This window comes from Rhipicephalus sanguineus, chromosome 5 (assembly GCF_013339695.2).
Source record: "Rhipicephalus sanguineus isolate Rsan-2018 chromosome 5, BIME_Rsan_1.4, whole genome shotgun sequence".
Classification (NCBI taxonomy): Eukaryota; Metazoa; Arthropoda; class Arachnida; order Ixodida; family Ixodidae; genus Rhipicephalus; species Rhipicephalus sanguineus.
In genome coordinates this window covers 176,088,502-176,103,256 of record NC_051180.1, presented here as the reverse complement: position 1 = coordinate 176,103,256, position 14,755 = coordinate 176,088,502, and positions in this window count along the sequence as shown.

Sequence of the window (14,755 nt, the reverse complement as noted above, 5' to 3'; positions counted from 1 at the left end):
GGAATGCTAGAGGGCCGTGTACTGTGTGATTGTCAGAGGACGCTAGAGACCTTCAAGTGGATGAAAGTAACCGGAGCCCTTCACTACTTATCTCTCATAGCTTGAGCCGCTTTGGAAGAGTTAACCTCATTAAAAAAATTACGCATATCCACGAAGTGAATGATGATGAGTGGGCGAAGCACTGGGGATCATTCGGTAACCGTGAATCTCCCGTTTGTCGTTCTTGCCGCTTTGCCGCCGCTTCCGGCGCTCTCGGCTCAGGTGTAGTAAGTAGCCTGTCGTCGGTGTTCCTGTTGAGCCGCCGCATGCTGCGCCTTAAGTTCGTTTTCATCCATGGCAGACAGCCAATGTGTAGTCTGGAACGTGCTTACATAAGCATTCGCACCGCAGCGTCCTCCCGTGTATTTTCACTCCAGCGTGCATGATGACGAGTGGGCGAAGCTAGGTCCTTAGGTCCATAATGTCGACGTTGTAGTCGCCGACTAGTATAAAAGGTTTGTGCTTGTAGGAGTTTTAGGTTGTTCTGTCACAATTATGACTGATATTAGCCAGTGGCGTACCATCCGCCGTGTACACACACACACACACACACACACACACACACATATATATATATATATATATATATATATATATATATATATATATATATATATATATATATATATATATATATATATATATATATATTGTAAGGAAGACAGCGCCGCTGGGGCGCGCGCGCGCGCTCGGATACTGGAAGACGAGACAGAAGAAGCAGGAGAGAATAAGAACAGCCGGCCTAGTGAACAGGCGTTGTCTCTGTTTCTCTCGTTACAATGGCGCAGTCTACGAACTATGAACCGTAAGTGCATCCTCGTGGCTCATCGGCGCTGCGGACCTTCCCTCCAAGGAACGATTATGCAGCCCGTCTCGCTACTACTGCCGGAAGCACCTGTGCCACCATTCAAGGACGGCGTCCAGGCCTCCTCGGTGGCTCAAGGGAAGGCTTACCCCGGCGTCGCCAAGACAGCACACAGCCTACCTTTGCCCGTGAATGCCCTCCACGCTTCCCGCAGCGACAACGGCTTACTCAGCACTACATCGGCACCCGAGCCGCTTAGGGGTGCTGTCCAAGCTCCCTCGGACAAGGGTCCCTCCTCTGTGAGTACGCTGATCGTGCCCTACTCCTCGGACGTCACCACTGGCTCCACGCGCGGATCGCCCGAGAGCGCCGCCGAGCTTTCCGCCACCATCGCGCGACTCCGAGTCACGGTGAACGCCTTGGCAGCGTCAATCTCCGTGCTGTGTCCTGCCGCCTTGCCAGCACTGCACTCGCTCAATGCCGCGTTGGCCGCCGCCGCCGCCTCGCAAGACCATGAACAGAGCTCACCCGAGAGCCGCAGAGAGCTGCGGTATACCCTCACGGAGCTCTCATACCAACTCGGCTGGTTGGCGTCGTCATGCTTCGGAGTTTCGCCTACCGTATCACCATCACCGGCTGCCTGCGAACTACCGGAATTCCGCGGCTTTCAGGACGATGTCTTCGGGTGGGTTGAGACCATAAACTCGCTCGGCACCCTCCATGCCTGGCCGGAAAATCACAAATGGCTGGTGGCCATCGACCGCCTTCAAGAAGCCGCCAAGGCGTGGCACGCCTACGAAGGCATCAGGCTAAGATCCTGGTCTGAGTGGTGTGCCAGGTTGACAAGCCTTTTTCAGCCGCTTTCTGATGCCAGCAACCTCCACACTGCCGACCCATTCTCTACCGCGGATGAGAAGGGTGAGGCGCACCTCCTCGACGCTGCTGTTTGGGAGTCCACCAACGTGCCCTCCCTCGGAGACCAAGCTCACCCACACCATAGAACGGCCTCCGTAGGCACACCTCATCCGACCAAGTTAAAGACTAGGCCCCAAGTTTCGCCGTTTCTACAGGTGCACGTGGTGATGCCAGCTCCTGTCGTGCCTGACACGCAACGAGCATCGGAAGAGCCCATGGCAACCATAAGCTTGCTCGTAGACCCACCGGAGCAGCTTCCCCAGATTGCACAGCAGTCTTCGGCACACGATCACCTTCCACCGAGCGAGAAGGTTCTTCCGGACAAGCGCAACATTGTTGCGGCGTCGCTACTCCATCCGCCTGTTGACGTGCCATCTATTCCAAAGACGTCTTCGTTGGACCTCCCACTCAAGGCACCCGGTGTACCAGAAGGACCGCCTCCGGAGCTGTTGGACGACACCGAAAGTGAGGAAGATGGAATCCCCGTCATTAACGTGGAAAATGCGGCTGAAGAAAATGATTTCTCGGTCTCCCCACAGTCATGGAAGATTTTTTCTGACGATGGTCCTCACTGTCCTCCCAGTGGTGACCACGACTCATATTCAACCGGCTTTCAGAAAGACGTGGGAATGACACACCGACAAGCCGCGCCAGCCCCTATGGTTTCTCGGATGCTGTTCCGGCAGCCTCCTCAGAGCAAACCACCTACGCCGTTACGACCACGACAGCAAAGCCTATGGCGCCCTCCTGAGTCGCCATCTGCAGCTCTCCATGCCAGATGCCAGCGTGGCCAAGACCAGCAACCCCTACGACACAGCCAATGCCGACCGCCAGAGGCATCGTTGGCACCTGATGGGACCAAGTCGCTGAACCGATATCTACAAAGACCGCTAAGGTGCAGTCAGTTTCGCCCACCAGAGACATTTCGGCAGCTCGTCATGCTACGTCGCAGTCGTGGCCGAGTGTAAGGAAGACAGCGCCGCTGGGGCGCGAGCGCGCGCTCGGATACTGCAAGACGAGACAGAAGAAGCAGGAGAGAATAAGAACAGCCGGCCTAGTGAACAGGCGTTGTCTCTGTTTCTCTCGTTACAATATATATATATATATATATATATATATATATATATATATATATATATATATATATATATATATATATATATATATATATATATATATATATATATATATATATATATATATATATTGTAGCGAAGTGTTGGAAGTCTGTAATGGGTCGCCCTCTCGAGCGTTTTCTAGTGGGTCGTCCCCTTCGGCTCTTCTCTGACAGCACGCTCCTCGCGCTCAGAGCCCGCGCTCTGTCTTGACTGTCGCCGTTGTGCTTCGTCGAATAGTGCCGTTAATAAACGCCTTTATAATTTGGTGGAGAGTGCTGCGCCGTCCAACCAGCTTCGGTATCCGTTCGATGACCCTGGCGCTTCGATCCCGTACCGTGCTTTCTACCATGCCTCAAGACGCCGCCCAGCAAACGCTTGCCCCTGTACCGACACCATGCCCCGGTGCCCCCCGCATCCGCGACCCTCCGGTATTCACCGTCGCGGATGGCACTGACTTGGAGGACTGGCTCGCGATATACGAGCGCGTCAGCGTACCCAACAAATGGGACGAGGCAGGAATACTGAGCAACCTGGTTTTTTACCTCGCGGGCGTGGCCAGCCTGTGGTACAACAACCACGCAACCGATTTTCTGACGTGGTCTGATTTCAAGACCGCCATCATCAACGTGTTTGGCCGACCTGCCGTTCGTAAACTGCAAGCCGAAGAGCGCTTACGTGAACGAGCTCAGCAGACCGGGCAGTCGTTTAGAGCTATATCGAAGACGTCCTCGACTTGTGCAAGAAGGCCGACGTAACCATGTCTGAGTCTGACAACATCCTCCACGTTATGAAAGGCATCGACGACGATGCATTTAGCATGCTGCTCGCCAAGAACCCTCGTACTGTGACTGAGGTGATCACGCTCTGCCAAAGCTACGAGGAGCTGCGCCGGCAGCGGCTGCTGGCCCGTCCACTTCCATCACGCGACGCCGATCTCGCTGGCTTGTCGGCCATTTCTGATCACTCGGCCTTGCTCGCCGAGATCAAGTCATTTGCGCGCGAGGAAATTGCCCGCCAGTTTTCTCTACTGGCCTTCCCTCAGTCGCAGCACGTTGAACAGCCGTCGACCACATTGCTGCCTCCCTTACGCCGCGCTATTCAAGAGGAAATCGCGGAGGTCATGCCGGCATGCCACCAGCCACCTCCGGCGCTTGCGCCACTCAGTTACGCGCAAGCTGTAGCCAGGCCATCCCCAGCGATCCCTGTGTCTGCCCCACATACTTACGCCGAAGTCGCCGCCAGACCACAGGCCTTCGAGGCGAGTGTGCCGGCTGCGTACGCGGACGTCATTCCTAGGCCACGACTGCAGCCCACCATGCAGTCCTATCAACCGCCGCCCTGTCCACCGCTTCTTGGGCCATGGATGGGACCTACCGCAACGAACCGATGGCACACTTCCGACAACCGCCCCATCTGCCTTGCGTGCGGTTGCGCCGGTCACGTCGCCCGCTATTGCAATCGCTTCCAGTCGCCTCAACCATGCCAAGCCAGTCAAGCCGCCCGTATTACAGGGCGCTGGTGCCCTCTGTTGCTCGTGGCGTCAGAGCACATAACAGCGAGCGCATGCGCAGCGGGTGTCCAGGGCAACGAAGCGAGCCGCCGTCAGGAATGCACTCGGTGGACCACTAGAAACCCCGGGCGTTTCAAGACGCACTTGGTATGTGATGACATGCATTACTGCATATTATCCAGCGCAATACAAACCTGAACATCTAGGCCTAAAGCGCTGATACCCTCACGAGAAACAGTGAATAGAACGGACAGCATGCGCCATCTATGTTTCGGCAAACGTAAGTAGAACCGGAACTCCTCCCAGGCGGCAATTTCAAATGGAAACTGGTGCCCACCCTTTAGAGTAGACTGTCGATAGCATAGAGCAAATAGAGACAGAACAACAACACAGTTCTAACATCACACGTACACAAAACGACAATACCATTTTAAGAGAAATTCTTGCAACATGACCAGGACTCGCCGAGGCGCCCCAACAAAAGGAACCAGTGCCCCTGTGGAGGAGGGCTCGTCGGACGGAACAGTAATGGTAGAATGTGAGAGCTGTCAAGAATGGGCAAACATTGACGACACCCCGTTCTCCAGCACCCAAGAAGCCCAGGCAAGCAGAAACACGTGCAACCTCTGCACGAGACTCGCAGCAATGTAGGCTTCAATAGCAATCCAAGAAATAAAAATGCGTGCTGAACACGCACAACAAATTGGCCAAATAAAGGCCGAGTGGGAAGCCGCTCAAGCTGAGCCAAAATTGATAGACACACTTTGCTGAGCACAGAACGCAACTTGCGTGAAAAACTCGCGGAAGAGGTTGTTACCCTCCAAACCCAAATAAAAAACTCGAACAGACAAGTTGTACTCAGGACCCCCAAGAAACGGAGACCACGCTACTTCAACACCTCGACACGACTCGGGGACACCAGAGCCAAAACATCCCTCAGACAAGCAATTTCACAGCCAGTGGAAGGAAGACACTCCAACGCAGGACACAAGCAGGATAAGTGAATACATTGAGCACACAGTTGAGCTAGCAGAGGAAGGCAATCCCTGGACACAAGTGGGCGAAAAAGGCCGACCCTTGAAAACAGAGAACACCAGCCAGACGCAGCAACAGCTCAGCTCGGACCAAAAGCAGAAGCAGAAACATACCTATCCTGAAATGCAGCCCAATGACCATCCACCACAATGCAAGCGCACTGTAGTCCTAGTCGGCTCCAATGCCCATCGATTGAAAAAACACCTCCGCAAAGCTATAGATGACCAAAGACTACGCATCACTACAAAGTCTGGCGCCAATATCGAAGAAACACTTCAATGAGCTGAAGGTGAAATTCAGAATGCAAATGCCACCAACACGGAGCTGCAACTAATAATCCATGTAGGTACTACTGACGTCCTAAATAAAGCAGACATTGAAAAGACCACTGGCCAACTGAAGCAACAACTGACATACTGGAGCCAAAAGACACCCAAACACCGCTACATAGTGTGTGCCATCCCTGAACCGAAAACAAGGGGCCAACAAATTGCTACAGCATGCCAAACATGGAAAATAGCAGTCCAAACTGCGTGTACAGCACTGGGTCCCAGTGTGCGGTTTATTTCAACAGCTGCCGACATAATCGAAGATCACCTAAATGATATCCACTACTCGGAACAGGCAGCTGACCAGGTTGGTAATCAATTAGGTAAGGCCATAAAATTTTTTTTTATGGGACAAGCAGCCAACTCGCCCACAACACTGGAGACGATCAACAATACCAGATTGATTGATTGATTGCTTTATTTCGTCACAGTACAGTGTAACAGGAGGCGGAGGGAAAAGCCGTAATGACGGCTTGAGGGATCCTCCGCCCCCTTTGTGAACAATGGCAGCAGCTGAAAGGACATCACAGTATCATACACTTTTTATACATAGCTTATACAACAAAGAAACCTGCTGCAATCTTCTGCACCCAAATAATTGCTACATTGCTTATACAGCAAAAAGAGCCGTTAATTCAGCGACACTTAAATGAGACACATCTATACCTTTGCTAATGTAATTATTTAGAATTCGCGGAAGAGTACATCGAAGCATCTGAAAACCATAATTAGTACGAAAGTAAGGAACGTTCCACATTTCTGTATTTCGAGTTTCATAAGCCTTTTCCTTTAAGCAAAGATTCGCCATATCTGTAAACAAAGAGTTTGAGCGTTTGCAGCTAAGACAGTACTCTCGTAGTAGTCTGTATTGATATAGGTCATTCACTTTGATTATCTTATATTTTTTAAACAGTGGGTCGCTAGGTGCTGAAACTATAGCGTTGTCTATCAGCCTCAGTATTTTCTTCTGTATCCTCAGTAATTTTGTTAAGTTTGTTCTGTAGTTGTTCCCCAAACCAAATAGCAATAACTAAGATAAGAACTAAACAGTGATTTGTATATCAATAACTTCACCGAGTTGGGGATGAGGTACCGGATACGGCTGAATATTCCAGTTATCCGGCTTAATTTTAATTGAATATAATTGACGTGGTCATCCATTGCAAAGAACTGGAGAAATGTACCCCAAGTACTTTCACTGACGTCACTATTTCTATATCTGAGCCTCTAAATACAATGTTATTCTCCAAAGTAACTTGTTGACCTTTCGAATGAAAAACTACGGCTTTTGTTTTAGTTGCATTTATTTTTAACTTATTGTTACTTGTCCAGTTGTCTAACTTCTGTAAGACGTCATTAGCTTTATTAGAAAGGATAGCATCTGATGCTGACGGGACAAATATACTCGTGTCATCTGCATAGATAATAAACTTAACTTCTGGGGAGATATGCACAATGTCATTAATATATAAAGTGAACAATAAAGGGCCAAGAATGCTCCCCTGTGGTACCCCTGAAATTATATTTTTCTTATCTGATACTAAATCATTTATCGAAACAAATTGACATCTGTGCGCCAGATAGCTTTTAAGTAACATGAGTGGGAGCCCGCGAATGCCATAATGGTTTAATTTTTCAAATAAAATACCGTGGTGAATGTAGTCAAATGCTTGTGTGAAATCCACAAAAATTCCGACCACTTTATTTTTTTGTTCGAACTGTTGTAGAATATATTCTTTTTGATCCAGTAGGGCGAGTTCTGTAGACTTGTGTTTTTGGAAGCCATATTGCGATTTTGTCAGGACGTATTTGGTGCAAAAACAGGATAAGCGACTAAAAATAATTTTTTCTAAACCTTTAGAAAATACGGGGAGAATAGATATCGGTCGATAATTTGCAACGTTATGCTTGTTCCCCTTTTTGTAGAGAGCTATTACGCGTGCCGTTTGCATTTTCGAAGGAAAAACCCCTGTCGAAATACAGAGATTGAATATGTGTGTTAGTGCTGGACTGATCAGATCGATAACATATTTCACTGGTTTTATTTGCATGCCATCGGCGTCGCAGCTACGACTGTTTTTTAAGCCGAGAAATACTGTGCGGACTTCTGGTTCAATAGTACCTGCTAAGAAAAACGTGTTTGTAGTTTCTGGACCCATAGTTCGGCAAGCAGCGGGTGATCTGTCGTTAAAGTCTCTGTAAACGAAGTAATCATTAAAAACATTGGCCATAGCCTCTCCACTGACAAAGTTTCCATCATGGAGTACCTCCTTAATTTCTTCTGTTTTCGGATTGCGGCCCATCAAAGAGTTTATTCTATTCCATAAAACATCTGCTCGTTTTGAGCACACAGTAAATGCTTGTATGTGATACAGCTGCTTTGATTTCTTCATTTCTTTACTTAAGGCATTTCGGAACTGCTTGAAAGCAATTAGGTCCGCCTCGTCGCGCGTACGCATGAATTTCCGAAATAATCTGTCTTTTTTGTCTAATTTACGTAAGAGTTCGCGTGTCATCCAAGGTTTCCGACAACCTTTAGGTTTTTTGCGCTGTTTATAAGGGAAGTGTTTTTTGTATATACAGGTAAAGGATTCTAAAAACGCGTCATAGGCTACATTCGCATCATTTGAGTTAAAAACAGTGTCCCAATGCATAGTGCCAATCTCTGAACGGAAGGCATCTAAAGCAGCTGGCGAGATATGCTGATAACTATAAGGAATGTCATTCTGAATTAACGGAGGTGCACCTGTTTTTACAGAACAACATATCGCCATGTGATCACTAATAGGATACGTAAGGACAGCACAGGTCACACACGACAGATCACAGTTTGTGATAAATAAGTCTATGGTGGTCTCCGAAGACAGAGTAATTCTAGTGGATCTATTTATAATGTTTTTCGCAACCGTTGCATGCAATAATAGTTTCAAAATCACACTTTTTTGTGCTTTCATGCCCCATGTCAACATTGAAATCACCACCTAATATAACAGTGTATTGATGTTGATTTACATATGTTAAGAAAACATCCAAAAATGCACAAAAATCAGACAAGTTACCATCAGGTGGCCGGTAACACACAGCAACTATGACATCTTGAAACTGAACACATAACATCTCGTAATGAGCAGTAACTGAAGTAAACTTTTCGAGCAGTACGGCTGGTAAAGAATTTTCAAGTAGCATAGTGACACCACCCCCTCGACGACTTGGCCGAAAAACAGAGAACGTTTTCATATGAGGTAGTTCAAATTCTTCTGAAATATCCGATTGCCAGGTTTCCGTTAGCATAACTACATCAAAACAACCTTTCATTTGATTAAACAGACACTCGAGTTCATTTACTTTGTTTCCCATTGATTGTACATTTAAATGGAAGCATCGAAGAAAACCTCTTTGTACACTTTCAAACCGCTTCGCTAACTCACGAAGGGCGATATATCCGAGGTCATCCATTTTACAGAGCCGTAAAAAAAAAAAAAAAAGAAAAAAAAGAAACCAAGGAATAGCACAAAAAACAAACATCAATTGTTCAACGCTGACAAGTCATCCTCACACCTGATGACCTGTGCACGTTCTCCACTCTTCCTACGCACCAATACCTTCCCATTGGAATGCCATGCAAAGTCATAGCCAACTCTCCTAGCCCAGGTTTTAGCTGCTAATAAAAGAGCCCGGGAACGCTTGGTCATGTTCTCAGTTATGTAGACATTTTCTTGTTCCTGCCTCAAGGATTTTCTCTTTTCAAGCCACGTATCTCGAAGGTCCTGGTGGACAAAGCGAAGGATCACTCCACGCTCTCTACCTGGCCTTGATGCCATTCTGTGAATAGCGGAAATATCAGCCGGAGCAAGTTCCATCAAATTCAAGGTTTTCGCAAGATCATTTACCTTGTTTAAAAGATTTTCACCTGCAGTCTCAGGAATTCCATGTATTTCCACATTCAGACGTCGGCTGCGCCACTCGAGGTCATCAAAATCAATCTGAAGCTGGGCGAGACCCTTAGCTGGATCCTCCTTCTCAAGTTTGTCGATCTTGCATTTTATGTTTTTTATTTCCCTGTCTTGCCCGCTCAAGCGTTCCTGAATTTTATCAAAGTGATCCGACAGCAACTGAATTGACCTGTCTATTCCCTCTACCTTTTCATTCAAACTAAGGAGAGAAGTTAATTTCTTGTCTATGTCCATGATCGTAATCTTAAGCTGAGCATCTCCTATTTGATCAGCGGGCCGTGTGGTGCTCTTGGATACCCCCGGCCTGCAGGCCTCACACTTCCATGCTTTTTTCCTAAACGACTTTTTCTTTTCAGCATACTCCTGTTCACTCATGCCTGAGCATACTGAAGCATGAAAACAGAATTCGCACTCACTGCAAACAATAGCACTCGCGGCATCTTCAATTTCAGATCTGCAACCGCAGCACTTAGTCATGTTTGAGCCCCAAAATCATGCGTCCCCAAAACAAATCGCTTGGCAGCAGCGACAGCGAGGGAAAAGTAAAAAAAAAGAAAAGAACGAGAAGTTTAACCAACCTGTAAAACACAGCAGGGGTTATCCGACGTGCTTTCCCCGCCGTCGCCGCTGCCAAAGTGCCCCGCCGAAAATCACGCCCCTGCGCAAAGTCTCTTTCTGTCGTGGTGCCGCTGCTGTTTGTTGATAATGTGCGCCGTAAAACGACGCAGTTTCTTCCAGGCAGACAGGTAGAACAGGCGCGGGAAATTTGAAGTTCAGTCCAGGCGATTGTAGGCACAGTCTTGGGTCAAGGCACCACAGGAAGTTTCCGAAGTCAGCGCCTGTAAAACACAGCAGGGGTTATCCGACGTGCTTTCCCCGCCGTCGCCGCTGCCAAAGTGCCCCGCCGAAAATCACGCCCCTGCGCAAAGTCTCTTTCTGTCGTGGTGCCGCTGCTGTTTGTTGATAATGTGCGCCGTAAAACGACGCAGTTTCTTCCAGGCAGACAGGTAGAACAGGCGCGGGAAATTTGAAGTTCAGTCCAGGCGATTGTAGGCACAGTCTTGGGTCAAGGCACCACAGGAAGTTTCCGAAGTCAGCGCCTGTAAAACACAGCAGGGGTTATCCGACGTGCTTTCCCCGCCGTCGCCGCTGCCAAAGTGCCCCGCCGAAAATCACGCCCTTGCGCAAAGTCTCTTTCTGTCGTGGTGCCGCTGCTGTTTGTTGATAATGTGCGCCGTAAAACGACGCAGTTTCTTCCAGGCAGACAGGTAGAACAGGCGCGGGAAATTTGAAGTTCAGTCCAGGCGATTGTAGGCACAGTCTTGGGTCAAGGCACCACAGGAAGTTTCCGAAGTCAGCGCCTGTAAAACACAGCAGGGGTTATCCGACGTGCTTTCCCCGCCGTCGCCGCTGCCAAAGTGCCAGTGCGAACGCTACTGAAGGCAATGACAACAGCCCTAAGCAAACTAGGACAGAGAAACCGGCACTGGTAAGCAACCAAACAGGCAAAGCCATACACACAACACCCCCCCCCTCCAATTTCAGAACAAAGCATAGTGAAGTGAAAAAGGAACTCACCATATGCCCACTAAATATGCAAGGAACAAACAAACTCAAGTGGGCTGACTCCAAGACCAAGTGAACAGACAAAAAATAGATATCTACGCTCTAACGGAAACTCACCTGCGGGACGACGAACAACCTCTTCTCCCGGGGCTAGTATGGCAGGGAAAGAACAGAAGCAAAGAACAAAAACGGGGAGGAGGCATTGGTTTTATTACGCCACAGAGAATTACAGTAAATGGGGACTGTCAAGACAAGGAACACATGTGGATGAAAATAAAGATTGACACACGTGACCTATACATTTGTGTCATATACATGGCAACAGGCCTAGAGGAACAAAACTGGAATGACAGCATTTACGCATGCCTCAAGAAAGACATTGAGCAAACCTACAAAGGCCAACCGGTACTACTGTTGGGAGATTTCAACTGCCACATAGTAGAATTGGATGGTTATAAAAAAGATGCTGCTGGCTTCCGCAAATTAATTAAACAATGCAACCTACAAATAGCTAACCTCCATCCAGCTTGTGAAGGCACTTACACATGGTCACGCAAAGCCAACAAATCTGCTATAGACTACGTACTTTACAATCAAGAGGTGAAAGGGAAGATATAAACATCACATCTTTGTACTTAGACGAAGACAAAACAAATAGCTGTGGAAGTGACCACAACAGAATGAAACTGTGCCTTAGACGCCATGAACCACATCGAGTAAACCGGCCTGAAACTACAAAAGCTCATTGGCGAGTGAAAGAGCAAGAGCGTCTGGACGAATTTTCCAATAAACTTGTGTCAACAGTAACAGAACCTCTAGCATACGAGGAATTCGTAGAAAAATGCCTATCAGTAGCACGAGAAACCATTGGCAAAACTAGTGAAAAAAAAAGGACCACAAACACACCTTGGTTTGATGGAGAACTGAAGACTGAAATCCGCATTCGCAAATAATTATCCAGAAGGCACCGTCATACGCCCAATGAGTCGACACAAAAAGAGGTAATTTGGAAGGAATACCTGGCCCAAAAAAGAAAAGTAAAGGAAATGGGCGCAAGAAAGATAGACCAGAGATTCAAAAAAGAAGAAGAATACCTGCTTATGACCGTGACCATTACAGCCAGAAGTTTTGGGCATACATAAGGACACTAGTACCAAAGGACACCCCTCAGGAATATCCACTCGTGCTACTGACTGAAAATAGCATTCCTCTACATACCAAAGAAGAAATTGAACAACACATTACTAAACATTTTGAAAATATGCAAACGAATCCAGTAGATCCATCACACCAGGTCAGCAGTAGAACAAAGGACAAGACCAGCACACCTGAAGAAGAAAAGCTGACAGGCCCAATTTCTAAACTAGAACTAAAAAGACGCGTCAATGATCTAAAGAACCAGAAGGCATCAGGACTAGATGATATACTCAATGAATTCCTGAAAGCATTCAAAACAGAGGCAAAGGAAACGTTACGCGGCTGCCTCAGTGATATTCTGGCAAGCAGAGAAATACCAAGAACTTGGAAAGAAAGCCGGGTAAAGCTGATCCACAAGGAAAAGGGAAAGGAAACAAGTGACATTGAGGCTTATCGCCCCATAACAATACTGAGTAACATTCTAAAACTCTTTAATACAGTCCTCAACCGCAGGCTAAAGAACCACTGTGAAAAACCTCAATATTGTCAGAATCGCACAATGGATTTCGCCCAAACCGACGGACAAGTGACCATATTTTTAACCTAACCGAGGCAATAGAAATGAAAAACAGGGACAAATCTCAACTATACCTGGCATAGCTGGATTTACAACAAGCATATGATTCAGTGCCGCATTCACGACGGTGGGAGAAGCTAGAAAAAATTAATATCGAGGAACACTTCATCAAATTACTAAAATCATTATATGCAGAGTGTACGGCAGTGTATGAACTGGGCAAATATAAATCTAGACAGGTGAAACAAAATATTGGACTCAAACAAGGGTGCCCACTATTGCCAACACTATTCACTATTTACATTAACAGCCTACTAGAACAAATAAATAGAGAAGGACCAGGGCTACGTCTTTCCACCATTAGAACTGAGCGCCAAGAAATATACACAAAAATTTCATGCTTGGCATTCGCCGACGACATAGTCTTATTGGCCGAATCCCCAGCGGACCTGCAGCACCTCCTCGACATCTGTTCTCGCGTAGCCCACGAAGATTGCCTCAGATTCAACACTGACAAAACACAATGGATGGGCATAAATATTGATGACAAAGACATAACTGTCATGAGTAAAGGGGCACGGGGCGCGCGCCGGACAGCACAAGGCGTCGATGGTGTGCGGGGAATGGAAAAATACCCGATGGTGTGCACCCCCGCCACGTCGACGCAAGCGATTGGCCGGAGGAAGGCACGTGCCACGCGACCCGAACCGAGGTGCGGAACCCCAGAAGAAGAGTTGGGCATTGTTCGGTGGAGTCGTCGAGGAGCAAGGTGGTGGAAGCCAGCGTCGCGTCCGCGACGGGAACGGCAGGGCTGAGTTCTGGAGGCAGCGTTGTGCATGTCCCAGGAGGGTGGCCGTCGACCTCGGGGTCTACCGAGCGAGGCGTCCTGGGCTTGCGGCAGCCTCAGCACGCAGTTCTCGTGGCACCTGCAGCACTACCACAGCTCGGCAAGACGACGGCGACCCACCGGCAATCACCGGAGAGCCACGTCGACAGTTCGACCCGGTGGCACCAAGGGGAGGCCAGGAGTTAGGCCTAACTGGACGAGACGGAGGTTCTCGACGAAGGGCCGGAGGATCGGCAACGAGGAAGACTAACGAGGCGGCAGCGTCGACGACGGCGACTCTCAGGCATCGAGGAGCAGCGTCGACAGGACCGAGCGTCGACTTTGGCACGGAAGCGAGGCGACGGACTCACGCGAAGTAAGAGCGTTCTGTTCGCGTAGTAGGACCGAGACGCCATAGTGGCCAGACTTACGCGCCGTTAGAGTTGAACCTTGCTAGGAGTGCTTGTTAAATCCTGTTGTACCGCTAAGCGTGTTCGCGTATGTAGCTTCTGACTGTAATTATTTAGTGTGTTAACTGTGTTGTCTGCAGTGTTGAGTGATATAAAGTGTGTTTGTCGTAACGCCACGGTCTCCCGCCTCGCTCACTCTCCCAACTCCATCCCACATTGCAAGCGCTCCCGAGATACGTGACATAATAAGTGGCGAGCCTGTGCCAGGATTTTTCCAGCGTTTGGCCCAGTTACGTATCGTCGGGGGTTGCAAGGATGGATTGGGAGAAGTTGGCGGCCGTGGCCAAAGACTTAGGAATGAACAAGGAGGAGACAACTAAGTTTTTTGAGAACGCTCAGAAAGAACGCGAAACTGAGTACGAGCGCGAGAAGGAGCGTGCGCGTGAGGCGCGGGAGCAGCATGAGCGCGAGAAGCAGATTCTCGAGCTCAAGTTAAAGTTAGCCGAAATGAATGTCGCTCCGCGCAACGACGCGA